At 50.7% G+C, this 20,659-nt stretch overlaps 1 protein-coding gene across 6 annotated transcripts in view; it reads left to right on the top strand.

Moving 5' to 3' along the window:
• The window catches only part of Bcl11b (BCL11 transcription factor B), a 90,859-nt gene that overhangs the window by 62,727 nt on the left and 7,473 nt on the right, over positions 1-20,659 (top strand). The window lies entirely within an intron of this gene.

Raw genomic sequence — 20,659 nt, forward strand, 5'->3', positions numbered from 1 at the left:
CTTCTGCTTGGTGGTGGTACAGGCTTTGAGCTTCGGCAGGCATGAAGACTTCTATAGCTTTTCACATATGCTGAGGATCATGCTAACTGCTCATGCCCCTTGGCTTGGGTAGTGGGTCCTGGCTCTTGGCACTCAGCAGTGTGTGTGTGTAGGGGGCATGGGCTTCTTCCACTGGGTCCCCTGCTCTTGTGGCCAGGGAATCTGCTGTCTCTTTAGCCCTGGCCAGACCAGGCCTTCAGTGCCTGGACTGAGGGCTCTTCTCCTGCTGGAGACTCCTACCACATTTGGATCTCTCTATACTCTTGTTGGTGGCTCTTGAGGTTTTGCCACCTACTTGTGCTTTGTGCACATAGTGCTGTTGTTTAAAAAAGACAAGAGTCCCTGTCTGTGGTAGAATTCGTTGCCTCCGAAGCCGAGGGATGGAGAAGTCAGGGGGAGCTGTTACACAAGAAATAGACTGCCATAGCCAGCAGTTTGGGGAAACAGAACTGGCAGGGTTTTTTTTCCCCTTCTTCCTTCTCAGGCACTTGGTATTATTAAGATACTCTGTCTTATAGGGGATGCTGGATAATTAATCCTGCGGAGAGGTAAAAGCAACAAGCATTCAAAGAATATATTGAAATAATGAAGAAGTTCTTTAGTGTGGACCAGAAAAATTGCTCTGGGCTGGTGGCACAAGAAAGAGAGGGTCTGTCTGTATGTGTTGAAATGGACTTCCTCCTACAGAAAATGGGGCTTGTGTATACACACACACACACACACACACACACACACATACACACGCACGCACGCACACGCACACGCTCACGATGCATCTAGCCAGAACCCTGCTAAGTCTTCTCTCTTTTCAGTAGAAAAGAACCAATTATGTCTTGTGGTCGATTTCCAAAAACCACTTTTGATTGTGTGATTTGGTTGCATTGGAGAGCGCTCCAATCAGCCCCTTAGACACGAGAAGGGAGAATAAAACCCCACCAAATATCTGGGCGAGACTCTCAGCGTTGAGATTATTGACAGCAATCAGGATTCTGCGGCTGCTGAAACTTCGCCTCTAATTGAACTAGGAAAGGTAAACCCGGATTCAGGGCTCTGCACGCTATAATTGCAATAATTTAATTTAGCTATTTAACCTGTAATTCAGTGGTATTTATTAAGGAGCATGGGAGAAAATGAGGCCATTAGGAGCCAGAGATGAATACATTGAAATGAAAATGAACACTTCTAACTGCCAGTTGACCCTCGGTTTGTAGCAGTTTTTATTAGGCTGGTCACGGTAATTACCAGGATGTGAGTCGGGGAGGAAAAGTGAATAATTCAGTAATGAACATTTTTATTCATTATCTCACATTTCCAGGAAGTGAAAAGTATTGGGAAAGTACCAGCCACGCTCTTTCTGTTTGTTTTTCAAAGCATGATTGTTTGTGGACAAAGCATTGTTTTGTGACTTGGGAGCCTGGGCGAGGTATATAGGCTTGTCGCTGGGGCTAGCACGCTTCTGGAGTGCAGCCTGGGAGACGGCGATGAACCTGGCAGGAACAATGAGAGACCACCTCCTCCTGGTCTTAGGTGAACAATGTTTCTCTAGGGTAATTCATGACATAGGGGGAAATTTTTCCTGATGTTCTGATCCTTGCTAGGGGAAGCCAGTATTCTTGGGGCCTGAGGGTGGGTGTCTGGAGCTGTACACTAGAGTTGGACGCATGTGATAAGAGCACTCAGTGCCATTGTCTTAGGGATGCTCCTCCAAGGACACTGTGAAGACTGACCATAGAGGTGCATCAGTACACATAGTCTGGTGGCATCCTTGTGATAGTGGGAAACTGGAAGGCAGTAGATTCCCATAAGAAGAGAACAGTGGAAGCAGGCACAGGAAGGAACATTACACAGCAATTAAAAATGGCAACACCACAGGCATTTCCAGGCATGGGGGAAATGCCAAGAGGGACAAGAATAGGTTCAAATTCTGCCACGTGAGGATGTAGCTGGTGTAGTTCTGACACCAGAGCTAATGGCCGCTCCTGGGTCTAACAGAACATATGCTAGCATCTACGTTCTCTCCCGTACCCTTGTCTGTATCTTTCATGTTTCCTTCAAGACGAATTTGACCTTTGAAAAGCAGAAAACTCAGTGACCTCAACCCCCAGAGTTTCAGTAACTTTTGCTGATGGGAAAAGAAAGTTTCTGGCTGGGCACCCTGTGCCAGCAGCCTGTGCCAAGCTTGTGGTTTCATTAGCTCTGCTTTTCTCTTCCCAGAAAACCATTCCGCCCTTAGAAGTAATGGGGATGCACTGAAGATACTAAGTGTCAGCGGGCTGTGATTGATTGATTCCCAACACCGCTCCACACCCCTGGGTCCTGGGGGGTGCCTTCTGTTTACCCGTGTTATTTCCATACCCCCCTGGGGGCTCCAAATGGGGAGGCAGGAGCCCAGAGTCCCTCAGAGCCCTGGATCCCAGGGCAGGGATAGATGAGAGACGGCTCTCTAAGGATGGGTTCCTTCATGCTGCTGGCAAATTGAAGGATGGCTTCCGAGTCTCCTCCACCGGAAGTTTTCACCAGCCTCTGGCTTTGGCCACTGACACTCAGATAGATGTAGTAATAATCTAGTCTGTGCATGTGGCTGGGTGGGGGCCAGAGCGGCTGGGCCTCGCCATGTTATCAGAAGAGGTTCCCAGGCTGTGCAGGTGATCCCCCGCCCCCACCCACCAGCAAGGTCTTCATTTCCTTCTTGAATGCCCCTCGACACCTCCTGACACCCAGAGGGGCTAGAGTCTTGTCACATAAAGAAAAAATTATTCTCTTTCCAATTTTCAATTTCTCATCTTCTCTCATTTTCTTTATTAGGTGAACTATGGATATTAGAGAGAGAGAGAGAGAAAATGACATTTCTGCCGCGAATTCAAAGCGTGGGACCCTGCTTTGCATAGCGGCTTCTGCTGATTGGCAGGAGGGGCCACTGGGTCTCTAGCCTCCAGGGTGGCGCGTGGTACTCGCCGGGTCCCTGATGCTGTGTCCTCTGCTCAGGGGCTCTTTTTCTTCCCACATCCCTGCTCCTTGCTTCTGACTCTGTCAGAAGCTTTCTATCCAGAATGTGCTCTACATTAGGTGTCCGTGAGCAGAGGCTGGGCTGTGTACCCACGGACTCAAGGACCAGGGAGGCAAAAGAGCAGGCCCAGGGCTCCCGGCTCTGGTTCCGGATCTCGGTTCTTCCAGCTGTGAACAACAACAAAGCAATAGGGGAACTGCCATGTGTAAGAGTAAATCCCCAAGGATAGGAGTGAAGGTTCCAGCACACAGTAGGCTCTTTTTCTTTCTACAACTTCCAGCCAGAGCCTCTGTAGCACCATGGTTAGTATAGTGAGCTCTCTTCTCTGAAGGTAGGAACCTGAACACCCCCAAAACACCGAGTAGGTGAGCTGAGGTACCAAAGTCAGGGATGTCTCCTCTGCTCCGAGATGTGTCATGGTTTCTGAGGTTGTGGGTGCACACCACGACTCTAGAGGACTCTCATTTACTTGTAATATAAGACCCTCCAGACCCTTTCAGAACCTGCCATCTTACTGGGTGTGTACATACACTCTGACTAGGTGTCATCCTCCCAGTCATGTTGAGGATGGGTGCTCGCCTGTGGTCACTGCTGGGGCCCAGCATGGTCAGGAAAGGGAGGGGTTCCTGCAGAGCGAGAGCTGTTTTGGAAAGACAGTGTCCTGGGCTTGTGTCTGCCAGCTCTTTGGGGTCTAGCTGTTTGGAGAGGACAAGGAGCTGCCACTTTCAGAATGGGTCAGCCCACCTGGTGCTGACAGGGAGGTTGAGGTGTTTAAATGTTGTCCCTGCTCTGCTTTTTAAGACCCAGAAGAGATATTTGCAGCCAGTAGCCGTCATGCAAAGAGCACAGCCATGCTTGCTCGGTCGTGTAGAGGAACTTGGGAACCTTTCGTCCCCCTGGTTGCCTGGTTACAAGATCATCTGTCACGTGTTCCCAGAGAGGGGGACTTGGCTGGGGGAGATGTGGCAGGCGATGGGGGGCACTGGGAGATAGTGTCTGCTGTGGGAATCAATGAGTACCTTCGATCATATCACATCCCATTTATATTACACTGGACAGCCCCACTGCCCAGCTGCCCTCTCAAAGCCTCGGACCGCTGGGGCTTTTTTGATGCATGAATGAAGACTGGGAAGTGGGCCAGGACTTGGCTCCTGGGCTTCTTCATCATTTATTAGCTTCTAGTTTTAATTGTTTCTCGACTTCTTTCCAGATATTTATCTAGGAAGAATTGTCAGTTCTTGCTGCCTGGTGTGGATGCACGGGGCGGGTGCTGACTGCAGAATTTTAACAGGTTCTTCTGGGTGGTAGGTAGGAGGAGAGCATCTCAGACGAGTCCAGCAAGAATTGCTTGAGTACCTACTATGTGCGGTGTGGTGATAGGATTGTGGGGTGAGCAGGGCAATCTCCTGCCCATGAGAGTCTCCTTGGGGTGCAGACAAAGGGATGGTATTCATGTCGTGTTTCACGTGCTTCAATGCCGGAAGTCCTGGGACAGGAGTGAACTGTGTGGCCTCTGGAAGGTTGCTTTATGTCTTGGGGCTTTGGATTCTCAGACAGTCATTCAGAGTGGCTGAATCTCACTTGGGATTGCTAAAGGCATTCCGAACTGCTCAGCAAGCCTCAGGAGAACAGGATATGGTTGAGGGTATCGAGCCTAGAGAAGTGTCCTGGGATAGAGTGGAACCAGGTTAGGATGCCAGGAATGCGTTCGTCCTTTGAGTCCACTGTGGGAGATGGAAGTGTGATGGAATGTACCACAGAGGAAGCCAGGGGAGTGTTGGGGAGTCGCTGTGGGTCAGAGTTGGCCGCAGTGGGTACCTAAGGTGGGTTTGCTGGACAGTACTCGCAAGTGTAGGTCAGGGAGCACAGGCTGGCTCACTCAGCACACTTCAGAGAGCATCACCTTCAGGAGACATTGGTTTTTCCTTCACCTTAGTGTGGCAGTAGCCTGGGATCTCAGACTTGGACATCCGAGGCTCTGAGCCAAGGCCAGCTAGGGTGGGAAGGGTGGGGCGCTATCCTTCCAGATGCCCTCCCTCTGTCAATGGGGCTTTGTGGGAAAATACGCTGTACTCTTGTGCTCTAGCTCTGCCGCACCCCTTGGGAGCCATGGTAAGATGGGATTGCCATGTGAACATGATGAGATGCCCGTCCTCGTGTCTGGCTATTAGCTTCCTCCTTGGGCTGTTGCCATGGAAGGCTGTATGCCCCTTGATTAAAGGCTGACTCTTGAGTGCATTCTCCAGGCCTGGATCTGGCTGCCTCCTTCCCTCCTCCTGGGACTAGACCCCCAGAAACCCTTTGAATCTTTTTTTTTTCTCCAAGGCTCTTTGATAGACAGGGAATCTCACAACCAGGGACAGACTGAGAGAAGTTAGGTGCCTTGCCCATTCACTTAACTGTGGTGTTAGGGTCCTTGCCTGAGCATGTAGGTAACGTGAACTGGGGTTCTGAGAGGCTCAGAGCGCAGACATAGGACGATGGCATGCTGACCACACCCCGGGCCTCTTCCTGGTGGTACTGTCACCAGTATCACCTCCAGACCAGTACAGGGGAACTAGAGGGTCAAGCCTGGATCTAGCCCTAGGCTGAGCCTCCATAGAAGGAAGACAGGTCCCTGGGCATCCTTCTTTTCCATCATTTTGGGAGAACCACCATGAGCCCCAGATGCATCACGGGTCAGGCATTACTCAGCTTTCACAAACCCACATCTTTTTGAGAACTGTCGGATTCAGATTTCCAGTTTGCTTTTGGGGCCATGTGGATGGGCAGAGACCATCCTGCATTCCAATGCATGAAGCTCCATCAACCTGGTCTGAAGCTCCATCAACCTGCCTCAGGACCAGTGAATCTGGGGGCATAGAGAACTATTTCTGGCGATGAAGGGAAAGAGGGTGAGATGATCGGCCCACTGACCTTAGGAAGATCCTGTTCAAATCCATCCTGGCTTGAGAGACAGAGCCTTTCTGGAAGTCGAACCCAGCTTATTTAAAAGGAAATAGTCACCAGCAGTAAGCATGGGATGCCTCAGTCACACCCTTCTCCCAGGAACTAGAACTACTGCTTGCAGTGGGCTCCGAAGACTGTGTGTGCCCTATTGTCCTTACACCTTGGACACTTGTTCCAATTGTCCTGGGCTTGGCCACAGACATTCCCTTTACATCTGTGGAAGGGAAGTATTTTTGCAGCATTTAAGTGGATTGGGGGAGGTTGCCCCTCTGCTGCCGGAATCTGAGTTCCCTGGCGCATTGTGCCAAGTGGTGGTTATTATTCCCCCAGAATAATGTCCTTTTTTTTTTTTTTTTCACTTGCTTTTAACATTCTGCCCTTGGCATCTGTTCCAGGCATTGTGGACGAACGGAGACTGTGTTCTGACAATGGGTTAAAGCAAGCTCTTATTGAAAAGCATTCTCTACTTAATTACGTTTCCTTCTTCTGGAAGCTATTTTAATTTTTTTTTATAATCACATGTTAATTGTGTATTAGCGGGGCCTTTCTGATTAGTTGAAAACATAATGAAACCTTTGTAAACAACACAGAGAGAGAAAGAAAGGGGAATGTGTGAAACAGAGCCGGTAGTGACGAGCCAGCTCCGAGAGGCCCAAATAGCTACATTTCTTGATGCTGTGGAACTGGAAATTGTACCTGCGAGTTCTCCTTTGAATGGCAGCTCCCAGTTGCAGGGCCAAGTGGCACGAAAAGATCTGTGATGGAGAGGAATTTGCTCACAAGTAGTTGTGAGATGGGACCTGGTAGCCTTGTCCTATTGGTTTACATTCATTCATTCACTTACTCACTCATTCAATCATTCATTCATTCATTCATTCACCACTTAATCATTCACCCAGTCAATCACTAATTGGCTCATGCATTCCTTATTCACTCAGTCACTCATTCATTCCCTTATAATCACTCACTCATTTATTCTTTGTAGTCTTACCTTTTAGGGGCTGTGTCTGCAGAGCACTGACCAGACGTAACCCCCTTACATGCCTTTTCTGGCATCTTTCTTACATCTTCAGTCCAGGGTATTAATCACATCATGGTTGAGGAGACTCGTTCAAATGCAGCTAAGGCAGGAAAGCTGGAGAGCCAGGTCTGTCCGCCCCATGTGATTGGAAACACAGGCATCCGTCGGGCTAGTGGGATGCTGTAAGGAACCAGCCAGGGTGGGCCTGTATATGTGTGTGTGTGTGTGTGTGTGTGTTTGTAAGGAGGTGAGAGTTAGCATGTGGGTATCGCCAGAAAGTAGTTTACTGGCGTTGTTTTCCCGCTTTTAATGGGAGCCTTATTTCGGGACTGAAGGCCCGAGCCTAAGTCCCTGTTGTGGTGAGCCGGCCCCAGAGTCCTGCTCTGTTCTCCATTTGAAGGGCTGGGCTCACGGGCGTTTTTTTTGCAGTTCCCAGGCTGTTATTAGGGAAGCGTGGCTGGGGCGCTTCAAATGAAAGTGCTACTGTGTGTGCGAGCCAGGTTCACCGTGCGCGCTCCAAGGAAACGCTGCCAAGACAGTCTTATGAACAGGCGCCAAGCAAAACACGCGCGCTCCGTCCAGAGGAGCCAGCTCACTTCTGCAAATAGAGGAAAAATTGACTTTCTGATTTGGAGTGTTTTTACAACTAAGAAGAATCACTTCAGTGATTGTTCTAAAAATAGCCCAGAAGCGGCACACTCTGGAAGGCCCCACGATGGTGAGCGCCCCTTAATTGTGCTTTTTATGTAATCTCTCTAGATTTTTTTTTTTAATCACTTATGCTTGCGTGGTCATCCCCCACCTCCCCATATGTAACACAGAAACGCGAAGAGTGGTCTACGCAGCAGAAACTATATTTTTATCTCTTCGACTTCAGGAAGTGTATTTGGGTTTTCGTCTCATGCAGCAGCCGCTGCAAGGCTCACAGCTGAGCTGCCGAATCTAGGACAGCCTTTGCTGCCCTGCCCTGCCCTGCCCTGGTGGCCGCCGAGCTCTGGATACTTGGTGGCAGGCTACGGGACAGGGTCTCTGCCTGCTTTTACTTTTCAAACTTCCACCCCCTTTCCAAGGCATGGGATTTCAAGGCTGCCATCAGCTCTGAGATTTTTGTCAACCAAAGGGAGATAATGTAATCTCTTTCACCCTGTCTTCCTCTTGCTGTCCCTTCTAACCTCTCCTTCCCTTCTCTCTCCTCTTCACCCCTACTCTCACTTTTTTCTGAAGTCTCTTCTGGTAGATGGGCAGCAGGTGGGGTGAAGGGGCAGTCTAGAAGCTGAAGAGTACAGCCCAGAACTGCTCCCATCCCTGGGCTGGACAGTTGGGGTTGGGGCACACTGCGTGTGTAGGAGGAATGGCTTGCGCATCATCATGGCTTTCCAGGCCTTTGCCCAAGAGATGCCAGAAGCTTCCCTCCATTCCTTCTAGATGTGTCAATCAAAATGTCTCCAGACAAAGGCCCCTAAAGGGGTGAAATTGAGAACCAGTAGTCCAGCCTGTTTTCCAAGACTAGAAAATGGCCCAGGAATGTGAAGATTCATTTTTTATGTTGCAAAATAACAACAGGAAGGAATCTAAGACCTTAGAAATGGAGATTGAATTCCACTGTCAAATTTTACCCCAAAGCACATTTTAATGCTACATGATTGGCTGGGATTTAAGGGTAACTTTGATGTGTCCCATGCAGGCAGCAGGGGTCCCAGGTGGCTAGTTGGCTGTCCCAGACACCACCCAAAGAACTTGTGTGGTCAGGTAGGCCAGCTCCTGAAACTTCAAGTAATCAAGCTGGTTTTCTCTACAGTCTTCCCCATTCTGAGCCCCTAAGACAATGCTGGGAGGTTTTGTTTGTTTGTTTGTTTGTTTGTTTTTGAGACAAAGTCCCTTTAACCCAGGCTACCCTTGTACTTACTATGTAGCCCAAGCTGGTCTTTAACTCAGAGTAGCTCTCCTGCCTCCCAAGTGCTGGGATTACAGTTATGAGCCAGCACCTGGCTCTGACAGTTGTCTTGGTGAGAGAGTCTTTTTAGGAATTTTCTGGTGACTATGGAATGTTCTCTGGGACTTGCTTGGTTTTGCCGTCTTTCCTTTCTTTCCTGCTCCTTCCCCACTCTCCTCCCTCCCCACTTCCCTCCTTCCTTGGAGGTCCTTCACCCCCTCTGCACCCCCATTCTTAGAACTCAGCCTGCTCCCAGGCAAATGCCTGCTCTAATGACCCGTGCTGTAACCATTTCCAATAATCATGTTCTATGGCTTGAAATTAACTTATCATTGTGAGGTTCTATAGAGCCAGGTGTCAGGTGTCACTGCCTCTCAGCAGACTCATCTTCAAGAAATCTAGAATTGGGTGGTCAATGGGGTTTGTGCCCAGCTTCTTTGGAACGCCATGTGGCTACACAAGAGTGATTTCCTGGGCCCAGCCAAAACTCTGGCTTCCTCTGACAGCTCTCAGCCAGCTGGCCAGGCAGCCAGCCTTGAGGCTCTGCAGACATGTGGAATTCGCAGGACCCCTCCTCTCCCGGGGTCTGAGCTTCATGGTTTCCTGTTCTCTGTTACAGCATCCAGGTCCAGGGACCTTCTGGCCCCAGACCTTACAGTTCTGGGCTGTGCTTCCCCAGCTCTACCCCTTCCAATCTCCACTGTCTTTGTCACTGGGCCAGCTCTCCTGGCTGCCTGTGTGTTCTTCCTTCTATCCTAGAGTGGTGGGCAAGATGCTGAAAGGACCAGTTGGTCCAGCTGGTGTGGGTCACAGGCTGTGGTGGACTGGGATGCTTGGCCATGCGGTCACCATGCTAGGGCTGTCAGTGTTTGAAGGAGGAGATGTTGTAAACATAGTGTAACCACTGTTTGACACTCATTTCTTTCCTTGTCAGTGTCCGTGTGTCCGTGTGTGTGTGTCCATGTGTGTCTATGTGTGTGTGTGTGTGTGTGTGTGTGTGTGTGTGTGTGTGTGTGTGGTGTCACCCCATATTCCTCAGTTTTCTGTGCGAACGTGTGCTTAACTTCTGTCTTCCACGGTGGCGATGTTGGCCTGCATCCGAGTCCTCTGATTTTCTGATCGTTCATCTGGGTACCCGGAAACTCCAGTGCTGGAGGGCCGTGCCTGATGAGGATGACCACAGCCCGGCTGCCGGCAGAGGGCTGGAGGAAGCTTGGCACGGTGGCGGAGGGAAAGCTGTGCAGCAGAGCCGCAGGTTTTTCATATGGAAATGTGAAATAATGGGGTGATTAAATAGAGCTGTATATTAAAGTACATCTGACATCAGAATTACCATAATGTGCTGTAGCCTTAGGCTGAGTACTTTATTTGCCATCTGCGTCGGCCCAAAATCCCCCGGGGAAGCGCTAAAATATTCTGAATAAACTCAGCTCCAGTTCTTATTGAGAGTAAAATACCATTTGTGGCACGTCGTATTGATTCGTCTTAATTGTGGTGCAAAAAAGAGCAGTCACTGGCTGATGACTTTTGTGCTTGGTGACAAGCTGGCTGGAGTTACTCTTCCAGTGTAGTTGGTTAACCTGGGTAGACTGGCGGCTGGGACCAGGTGGGCACCTGGGCCCGCAGTGAAGAGCCACAACGCCACCCCTGTCCCCGCCCCGGGCTGTGGGCACAGCTGGGGTTCTCTGCTAACCTCTCCTGGGGGGGGGTGGGAACACGGAGGAAGGGGGCCAGAGGGAATTCATACATGTCCCGTGTTGGGCCCCTTCTTGCACCCAGGCTGCCTTCTCCTCAGCCACACAGCAGCCCTGACACCAGCTCTGAGGAAGAGTCTTTTGCCTCAGCTTCCATCTGGGGTTAGAGAGACACACTGCATACCAAAGGAAACAAAATGGAGAAAGGGGGGCACCTACTCAGGCTAACGTGACTCTAGCTGGTCCCTGCTCAGTGGCTGTGGAATGTGGTGTGTACCTCAACCCTTGGGGGAGGAGCGGGGGGGGGGGTGGGAGTGGGGGTGGGGGTGCGTACAAAATGCATCGACGATAAAAGAGTCATGGGGGTAAGCACTCTGGGGCACATGGCACTCCCCCCATTCATAAGGTCCAGTTTTTACCCTATAATTGCCTATCATTATACACAATTTAAATATTCAAACATTCTCCACAAACCCTGGGCTAGCATGTTTTTATTACAAATTCAGAACAAGGGAATAACCTTTAACTTCAGAGACAAATGAGACAAATTTACAAGTGCGGATCTGCTGTTTTCTTGTGCTTCATCAATCCCCGTGGACCGGAACACTTTCGCTATAACACCACTCAGAACAATATACATATATTACGACTTGTTTGTAGTGTGTCGGTAATGAGTCCCCTCTGCATTAGCTAACCTATATAACTCGGCGTCAAGGCTCTCCATAACGTCAATTATCTCCTCAGAGCTAAACGTACACTCCATTAAAACGAGATTTACTGCCCTGGTCATACTTCTTGGGGTAGAAAGTGGAAATTTTTGTGGATGTAAGGAAAGGGAGGAAGGATGGAGAGTTTCCTGGGAAGGAAGCCATGACACATGAGCTCCTGTGTCACCTAGGAGGGAAGGACATCCACTGGGCGAGGTTCGGCTGCCGTGAGGGAGTACAGGGTGCACACGTGGGCGCCCCCACACACTTGCAGTGGCTCCCTGCCTTTTCTGTTTGTTTCCTGAATTCATTGCCTTTTGGCCATTAAAGTGATAAGTATGGTTTACCAGTTTCTGGCACATTCTCTATGCAACTCCTGCTCCAGAGCTTTTGAAAGACCCTCCCTGGGCGGGGGTGGCATGGGATGGCACACTGCTCAGATGAATTTGCCCGTCGGCACCTCGCATCTCACAGGAGGGGGCTGAGGGTAGCACCCTTGGTGAAACTCTTGCTTGCAAGCCTGAGGACCTGCCTTCGATCCCTAGAACCTATGTTTTAAAAAGCCAAGTCAAACATGGTGCCATGAACCTGTGATCTCAGGGCTGGGGAGGCCAAAACAGGCCTGGAACTCTCTAACCAGCTAGTCCAGCCTGTTGAATAAGCTGCAGGCCAGTGAGAGGCCCCGTCGCCAAACAAAACAGAGCAGATGCAAGATGGACGGCTCCGGAGGAGTAGTGTCCTAGGTGGCCTCCACACACACTCTGGCCACCTCCTCCCGACACATGTGCACTTGCCCACACAAGGACACACACACTGAGAGACAGTCCCACTGGAGGAGTGTTGGCGTGGTTCCGAGACGCCTCCAACATGCAGATTTCATGGGATCTGCCTCCCGTGCCTTGTGCATCCTGCCCTCCGCAGTCTTCCTGTCGGTGACAAACACCAGTGTTTTTCGCCCTCCTCGGTCGGATGTGCCTCTTCGTCCGAGATCTCTCTTTGTTTTGGAGCTGGGTGTCTGTTTCCCGAGTCTGACGGCGCGCACCTGGTCCGACCACAAAATTGAACGGTTGAAGTACAGGCTGTTTTGGGACATAGGGCCGCATGGTGCCTGCAGCTGACGTTCTGCTGTGCCTAGCCTAGACCACGCTGGTCCTGAAGGTGTGGATTCCGGGCCCTCAGCTGTCAAGTGAAAGGTTTTCTGGGATAATCGACCTTTTGAGAGACAGATAGAGAGCCCCCTCCTACATTAGAGGTCTTCAGAGATTGGCCCCATGTTGTGTTTCTATTGTTGCCTCCAAAGTCGGGAAGGTAGAGGGGCATCCAGTGGAAAACTGTCCGAGGGCGTCACCGGCATTCTTTGCTATAGTGAGGTTTTGCTAGACAAGACAGTTCTTGATGTGTGAAGGCCTTGCATATGGACTTGAAAAAAATATTTTTCTTTTTTACTCTGACTGTTTTCACTGAGATTTTTAGAAGTTGGAGTTTACTCTATATCTGGCTAAGTTTCTTTTTTTCTTTGCTTGCACACATTTTCAGTCTCTCCTCAGATGGGCTCCAAACCTTTCTAGTGTTTCCTAACACCTCCAGGGATTCCTCTCTTTGTATCAAAGGTACCATACCCATGCTCTTATTTTCCTCTGTCAGCCTGTTCTTTCTCCCTTGTCTAAAGCCAATGTTAGGGTGTCCCCAGAGGGTCTTCCCTGGGGCTCCCAAGCTGCAGGACTCACTCTTTATTAGGGACCAGTGGCTTGAACGCTTGTTGGGAATCCCATAAGCACCAAGGTCTTGCTGGACAGTATCTCCATGGAAGCAGCCCATGTCTGGATGCTCGGGGATCCTGGCTCACCTTTATACGCCTGCAGAGTGCAAAGAGAGCAAGAGGGAGGGGCCAGCACAAGGATAAAGGGTGCTGGGGACATAGGTACAGTTTCTGGGTTTCCAGACCTAGTGCCACCTTGGATACGGAACTCCTGGGAACAGACGGATTCTTAACATTTGGTATTTAGTGTGGTTTGGGAGGCTGAGTGGGTGGGTGGGGCCAGCCCTGCGTCCAAGGCTCTGGAATGTAAAACTTCTGGATTCTGTGGGGTGGCTGTGGCATCTCCCACTTCCCTCTCATTCTCCAGCAGGCAGAGCTGTGTCCTCCATCACGGCTGCCTGTCCTCCCAAAGTCTACCTTGCAGTTCCATCTCCCTCACCTCAGCACCTCTGATCCTCTCGGGTGTGGCTGGATTATCACCTCCAGCCCCAGCCCGAATCTTTCTGTGTCTTCCCTCAGTATCTCTGAAGTCCTTTCACAGCTTCAGCTCAGCCTGACAGTCTTCTGGGTCTGATGCTTTGCTGGCCACTATGCCCATGCCCCAGCCCGTGGCCTCCTGGAAGGGAGGGGAGCGAGAGTCCCATTTCCAGTAAGACTTGGCTGTTGAGTCGACTGTGTGGCAGTTGGTTTGCCGCTGTGGTGAGAGTGGTGAGCACAGAGCTTTTTCTCCCAGGGTGTGTTAACACCTGGTAGATGAAGCCACATGGTCATCTCTGCTACACTGGTTCCACACAGGGGGAGAGAGAGCAAGAGTCTCTTCAATGGCACACCTCTTTCTTCTTGACCTTTTTCTGCACTTCAACCCTTACTGCTAGGCTTCCCTGCCTGCCCAGCTGTCTGGTGTTTGCTGGCATAGGTGGAGTGACTACACTGAGTGGTCCAGGCCCCCTTCAGGACTGGAGACCGTAGAGTTGGCACTTCTTTTGTGAGGCGGCAGCTAGCTGTGAATAAAGACCCGGAGCGATCCCAGCTCAGACGGATCTGAGTGCGAATTCCGGCTTTCCAGTTAACAAGCTGTGTGATTGTAGGGCCCGTTGGCCTGTGACGAGATTTGATTTTTTTTTTCCTAAGGAATTTGGGTCAAAACTCTTCTTCTTCGTGTGACGATTCTGAGATAGCAAGGCTGAGTTCAGAGAATGTGGATCCGGCATGGTGACCAGCATGAAGTGGGCCTGACTGTGAGGAATCACAGTTGGGAACAGAAGACAGGTACTCCGTGAAACCTGGTGGTGACATTTTCTGTGTCACATACCATGGGAAAACACACAGAAAACACACAGAATATGGTGGCTGGTGTAGGCTGTGCCTTTTCCGTGTCTCGGAGTCGCCTGCTGTGTACTGTACCCAGGAAGTACAGGGCAGAGGACCCTGTCCTGGCGGTTGACTACAATAAACAACCCCAGCAAGGCTTCCCCTTTCCCAATGAGAACCCCGAACCTCCATGATTGATGTCCATCAACTTGACTGCACGCAGATCTGAAGGAGCTCTGTTTGCAAAGACTAAGGAAATGTCCCAGGCTGCAGCGAACCGCAGGGCCACAAGGCGCAGACGCTAAATCACACCTATGATGGTCACCACTGTGGGGGTTGCAGTCCCGGCCCTCAGCTTGGAATCCAGCCACAAGATGGAGTCTACATAGATAGTCCAAAGCTAGTCGCGTGCCTGTATTGCCTTTGTTTTCCTCTGTATTTGGTCACAGTGTGCAATTATTACGGGAGTGTAGGACAGAATCCAGTGCAATACAGATTCTATAGCCCCCCCCCCAATGCAGTCAAGCCCGTGCATCTTCTGTTAGTGCCCTAAAATTTCCCCCAGCACCATTCATACAACCCCGTGTTTGTATGTGTGCGTGCACACGCTCATGTGTATGGGTGCATATGTGTTAGAGGCCAGAGGACAACCTCAAATATTATCTACTTCTCAAACTTTCTTGACAAGCCTAGAAACTGCCGACCTGGGTAGGCTAACTGGCTAACTGGTGAATGGACGTCTGGGAGCCTCCGGACTCTGCTTCCCCACACTGGGATTCCTAACATGCCTCGTTGAGCCTGGATATTTTGTTAGAGGCAAGCACTTTCCTGACTGAGCCATCTCCCCACCTCCATCACTCATACTTTTCAGGAAATAGTTACAAGGTAACCGCCAGCTCCCCTTGGACTGAGAGCTGAATGTATCTAGCTGCCGGAAGAGCACCAAGCATGCACAGGGCGACCAGCCCCGCCTGTCATTGAGTGAAAGGTTTATCTATGCTTGACTGTTTTCAGCCCTGCCCCGTCCGGTTCCCACTGCTCGAGCTCTTGTGTGCTGGGACCCACAGGCAGCAGAGAGGCCCAGGCTCCCTGTGTTTGCTCAAGACTGTCTGAAACACAGGCCAAAGAGGATTCCAATAGAAGAATCTGTCTGTTCCACTGAGGGCATCACAAAGTGTCAGCGATCATAACCCCACCCCCACAGCCGCTGTCACAGCTACCATGCCGTCACACCCTGCTTGTGGGTCGCTTGTGGATCTGCTCCATTCTCATGAGCCAATCAGCCGAACGCATGTACCATAATTATAGCCTAAACCTACAGATCTTGACTTTTCTTATTTGCACATAAGCTGGGATGGAAGACATAGGGGCCCTATCCCCCACCCTAGGTTCCTGAGCTCTGGACACTTCTCTCTTGAGCAGCTTTTATCAGGACAATATCTCCCTGCCACTTGCCAGCTGTGGGACATCAGGCAGATCCCTTTATCTCTTCCAGGCCTCGGTTTCGTCATCTGTGAAGTGGCACTGATGGCAGGTTGTGCTTTCTGAGCCGGGAGAGTCTTGCGTGAGGCCCCTGGTGTTCTTAGCTCATCCCTGGCTCACGGTGCGGATTTCCTACTGTCCGAGGCTCCCTCTGTCATTCCTCCACTCTGCTTTCCACCTCCCAGGACTGAGGGCTGATTGAGCGACTTGGCAACCGGCAGGATGTGCTCCATGCATGCTAGGCCAGTGTGCTACCGTCATCGGAGTACAACTCGAGATAGCGTTTCTCAGTAGCTATGGAGTCAGTCCTGGAACTCACTCTGCAGACCAGGATGACCTTGAACTCACAGAGATCTTCCTGCCTCTTGTCTCCTGAGTGCTGGGATTAAAGGTGTGCGCCACCACCACCTAGCTGGGAAGCAGTTTTTAAATGAACATGGGGCCTATATGTCACCTGAAAAATGGTTGTACTTAATGCCATTGTGAAGCTAGGGAGACAGCACTTAACAGTTGTTGTTGGTGGTGGTAGAGGCTAAACTGGCCTACTGCTTGGGTACTGGGTGAGGACAATCATTGAGAGGCATCCGGGGTAAAACTTCATGCCCCACGTTCAGCCATTTTAGTGCCATGTGGTCCCTTCACTAGGCCCCCAAGTAGCATGTGCCTCCCAGTAGGCTCTCTGACTCTGAAAAATGGCTCCTCTGAAAAATGGCTCCTCTGAAAAATGGCTCCGCTTGTCCAGGTTAGGGTGAAAGTAGGCCTAACGGGGCAGCCATCCAAGGACAATCAGTGTCCCTCCCTGAGACAGCACTGTTATTGTGAAACTGACCTCTACACGTATGGAAAGGGTGACAGACCCCGTGGTTGGCAGGTTGTGCACGGAGTCCACTGGGGTCCTGTACAGGGCTTGGGAAGATGGTGAGGGTGTGGTCCTGCCACTTCCTGGCTGTGTCTTCGATTCTTTAAACTGAAAGTCCTCATGATCTAGCGTGCTTATGATCCTCACCCAGCTTCCCTCAGAGGCGGGATGGCATGAGCCGAGGCAGTGGAAATGCCAAACTGCTGTGCGGTGCTGTGGCCTACTGACAGGTCCAGGAGGCCCGGGCCAGTTCTCCTGCGTGGACAGAAGTACCCCACCCCCCGACATCTGTAGACTTCTCAATGGAGTTGCTATTTTTAAGGCAAGCTGCATTGCAGTTCATCCAGGCCTTTTTACCAACAGTTAAACCAAAAGGCATCCCCGAAACACCCTTAGCTACATACAAGGATGGGTGACAAAACCCAAAATCTAAGATGCCTACTGCCACATCTATACAACAATGCACAGTTTACAGAGGCAGGAAGGACCTCACTGCCTCCCGCCCCCCCCCCCCCCAGGAGGCAGGTGCACTTTTTCTGTTTTAGTAACTGGGAATCAAGACTCAATGAAGTGACATCATTTGTTTGGTGGACCTGTTAGCGAGCGAAGCATACGTGTTGAGTGATGCTCCTGAGTGTGGGGGCCTCTGGTCAGCACAGATCTGGGGGAAGAGTCTGCATTTGAAAATGATAAGATGGCCTCTTGGTAGCTGCAAGAACAGAGAAGGCTTCATGTGTGCTTTCCAGATCTATGAAAATAGGGAGGGAGGAAGCAAGGACAGACATGGCGGGGCCCTGGGTTCTGGGTTGCTCTGTGTGGTTTAGTGGCATTTCTAGGTCTGTAGGCCAGGACCGGTGCTTCAGAAGTAATCAGGACCCAGCACTTGGGATCTTTAGCAGCTACCACAGCAGCCATGTGAGGCCAGGGGACCCTGTCCAGTTCCTTAACAAAGCAGCCACCTCCTGCTGCACGACATCCAGAACACCTGTGGGCAGGTGGCTGTGAGTATGAGAGGAGGGGACAATGAGGGAAAGTTCGGGATGAGCCGAGGCCAGCCCTGAGTCAGAGCAGCCTGCTGTCTAAGGCTCTCCTGTCACGTCTAAAAGCCAGCCGTCTGTGAGTGCGCTGCATCTGGAACATTACTCAGTTCTCGAAGAGAGAGATGTTCCAAGTGGCTCGTCAAAGTCTCTCTGACATGGTTCCGTTCTTACAGTGAGCAGTCTTGTGCTCAGGGCTATTTCGAGGCAAGAGAGAGAGCCATGAGGTCATCATATGGAAATGAACATTTTTATTTTAAAACAAGAAGGGGGTGGCTGGAAAGGGAGTTGTCTTAGGGAGGGCCTTCAAATGCTGGGAGACTTTTTTTCCTCCTTCAGGTACTGGGGAGGCTGCTGCCTACAGTGAATCTTGGAGTTCTATGTACTGACATTTAGGGGTTCCGATAAAGATAACTCTCACCCTGGGGTGACAAACGGCCCTAAGATCTGACTTGACAAGCAAGCAGCCCTCTTTCCCTCCTCACAGTTAGGTGACATCCACCCCTACATACCTTCAAGAGGTGTCTGAGTTTTGGAACATGTGGGCATGTGATCAGTTATTTTGGCTACCTAATCGGCTTTGGGCTTTTGTATCTGTTGGCTAGCCCTTTGCTTGACTGGTATCCTTAGAACAATCTAGAAAATGTGTGGCCACCAGATAAAGCGGCAGGAAGTGCTTCACAGCTACTTGAGGAAATGGAGACACTGAGAAGCAATGGGGCCCAGCTTAAGAGCACCCCAGACCTCAGCAGCCATGTGCCATAAATCCATTACTTAGAGTGGCTGGGGCCCAGAGAAGGCTGCAGAAACAACTGTGACCTCCTAGGACGTGGTATTTCGTTTGTGTTAGTAGCTCCAAAGTGTCTGAAAGGGACGTGTATTCTTATGAAACACACACACACACAGACACACACACACACACACGGTGTGAGGAGTCTAAACCTGTCTTCTGGTCAGCTCCGTGTGAGCTGTCTGAGGCAGGGCATCCTGTCCCTGAAGCACATTAGAGAATAAACTGAGCACTGGGGTTGGGGGGGGGGGGGAGTGTCAGGACTTTGGGAGGCACTGCTTCTCTGTTAGTTGAAGGAAGGCCCTGATTGTGAGCATCTTGGCTGCCCAGGCCTGTGACACTTGGGGTCCTGTGTGGAGTGCAGACCCGTCTACACAGGCTAGGACACCTGAAGAAGGCAATAGCCTCTGCTTTCCCTGATTGGTTTTTTGTTTTTCTGCTACTTTGTTTCCCCGGAGGGGCTGGGGCTGAGGATTGTACGTAGGAGCTCATGTCCTCTAGGCCAGCACTCTACCATCGCGCTGTATCCCCAGTGCTCCTGAGGCAGTTTACAAAAATGGGGTGAGGCCTGGAGAGGTGGTCCAATCCCTAGAATACACATACAAAGCAAGGGGTGGAGCCATTCACTCATATTCTCAGTGCTGGGGAGGTGGGCAGAGGAAGATCTCTGGGGCATACTGGCCAGTCGGTCTCGCCTAGTCTGTGAGCCTCAGGTCCCCAGGAGAGACCCTGCCTAAGATGGTACTTGGTAAGGAACGACACCCAAAGTTGTCCGCTAGCTTCCACAAGCATGTATATGCACATGCATACTTCTCTGCACACAGGAATACACATATACAGCAGAAAGAGGCTGGACTTTAGGATTCTTTTATTCCCCTCCTTCTCTCTGCTTTACTTCCTACCACGCCAAACCCACAGATACACTATCAGGGGATTATGGGATAATCCCTGCCTTGCAAAAGCATGTCTCTGATTCCAGTGCTGCTTACTCTGGGTCTGCCGATGCCATGGTCAGAGGGTATCTCAGTCCTGCCCCACGATGACATTAGTACTTTTCTGTGGGCCGTGGAGGCCTGACTTAGGTACACACTGGGAACTGAGGCCGAGACAGACTTTAGAATGTAGATACACAGCAAGGGATACAACCGACTAGGAAATGTAATTAGCTCGTGGAAGTGAAGGTGTTATCTACCCAGGGTTATAGAAGTCCCTGGGTAGGCTGAGGTAAGCAAAGATGGGGGCTTGTCAGGTCCATTCTGGCCCGCGCTGTCTGCTGCGGGGCGTGGTAACTGTTCATGTTTGGCTCTGCTGGGGAGTTTGAAACTCTTGACTTGGTGTCTTTTTTGATACAGGCAAGTTTAAACAGAGGAGAGGGGCTTTTCGAGACTGAGGTTGCCATCCTTTGTGCCAGGTCTGGAATGAGAGGCCTATTCTTACCCCCTCTGAGCCGCTGCATCCGATGAAGGCAGACAGGCCTGTCCACGCCTGTCTTACTCATCTAAAGCATTAGGAAGGTTCTGGCAGGCAGAATGCGGCCTCACATCGAGGTCAACCACTCCAGACGAAAGGTCCAGCCTCCATCTTACGACTGCCCCGGTAACTGACATGTGCATGGTATTTTGGCTCGGGGCCACTAATGTCCACTAGCATTTGTTACTGATGTCACCCGAGCCAGTTGTAACAAATCAACACATGTGGCTGTCCGTCCTGACTGCTGTCACGTTTGGCGACCTCTTCTCATTCCTTTGTCTTCTGGCGGAAGACATCAAACCACTCTTTTAGGCTGGAGCCCCCCCCCCCCTCACCTTCTGCTCTCCTCAGGGACTGTGGAGCTGATTTCCACACTGTGGGTGTGTGCGAGGCCATAGGTAAGGGTGGCTTTCACAGAACAACAGACTTCTGAACTGCGTTAGTCTTGCTTCACATATCTGGGTTTCTATTGGACGGTATTTCCTGCACAGATACTGGCCCATGACACAGAAATTTCCTGTGGCTGAGATCTCAAATGCAGGCAAGGTATCATAGCGCTATCTGGATGTCGGTCTCTAGCAGCGCTGGGAATTGAATGTAA

The sequence above is a fragment of the Myodes glareolus genome, chromosome 11 (genome assembly GCF_982192425.1).
Source record: "Myodes glareolus chromosome 11, mMyoGla1.1, whole genome shotgun sequence".
In the NCBI taxonomy this organism is placed as follows: Eukaryota; Metazoa; Chordata; class Mammalia; order Rodentia; family Cricetidae; genus Myodes; species Myodes glareolus.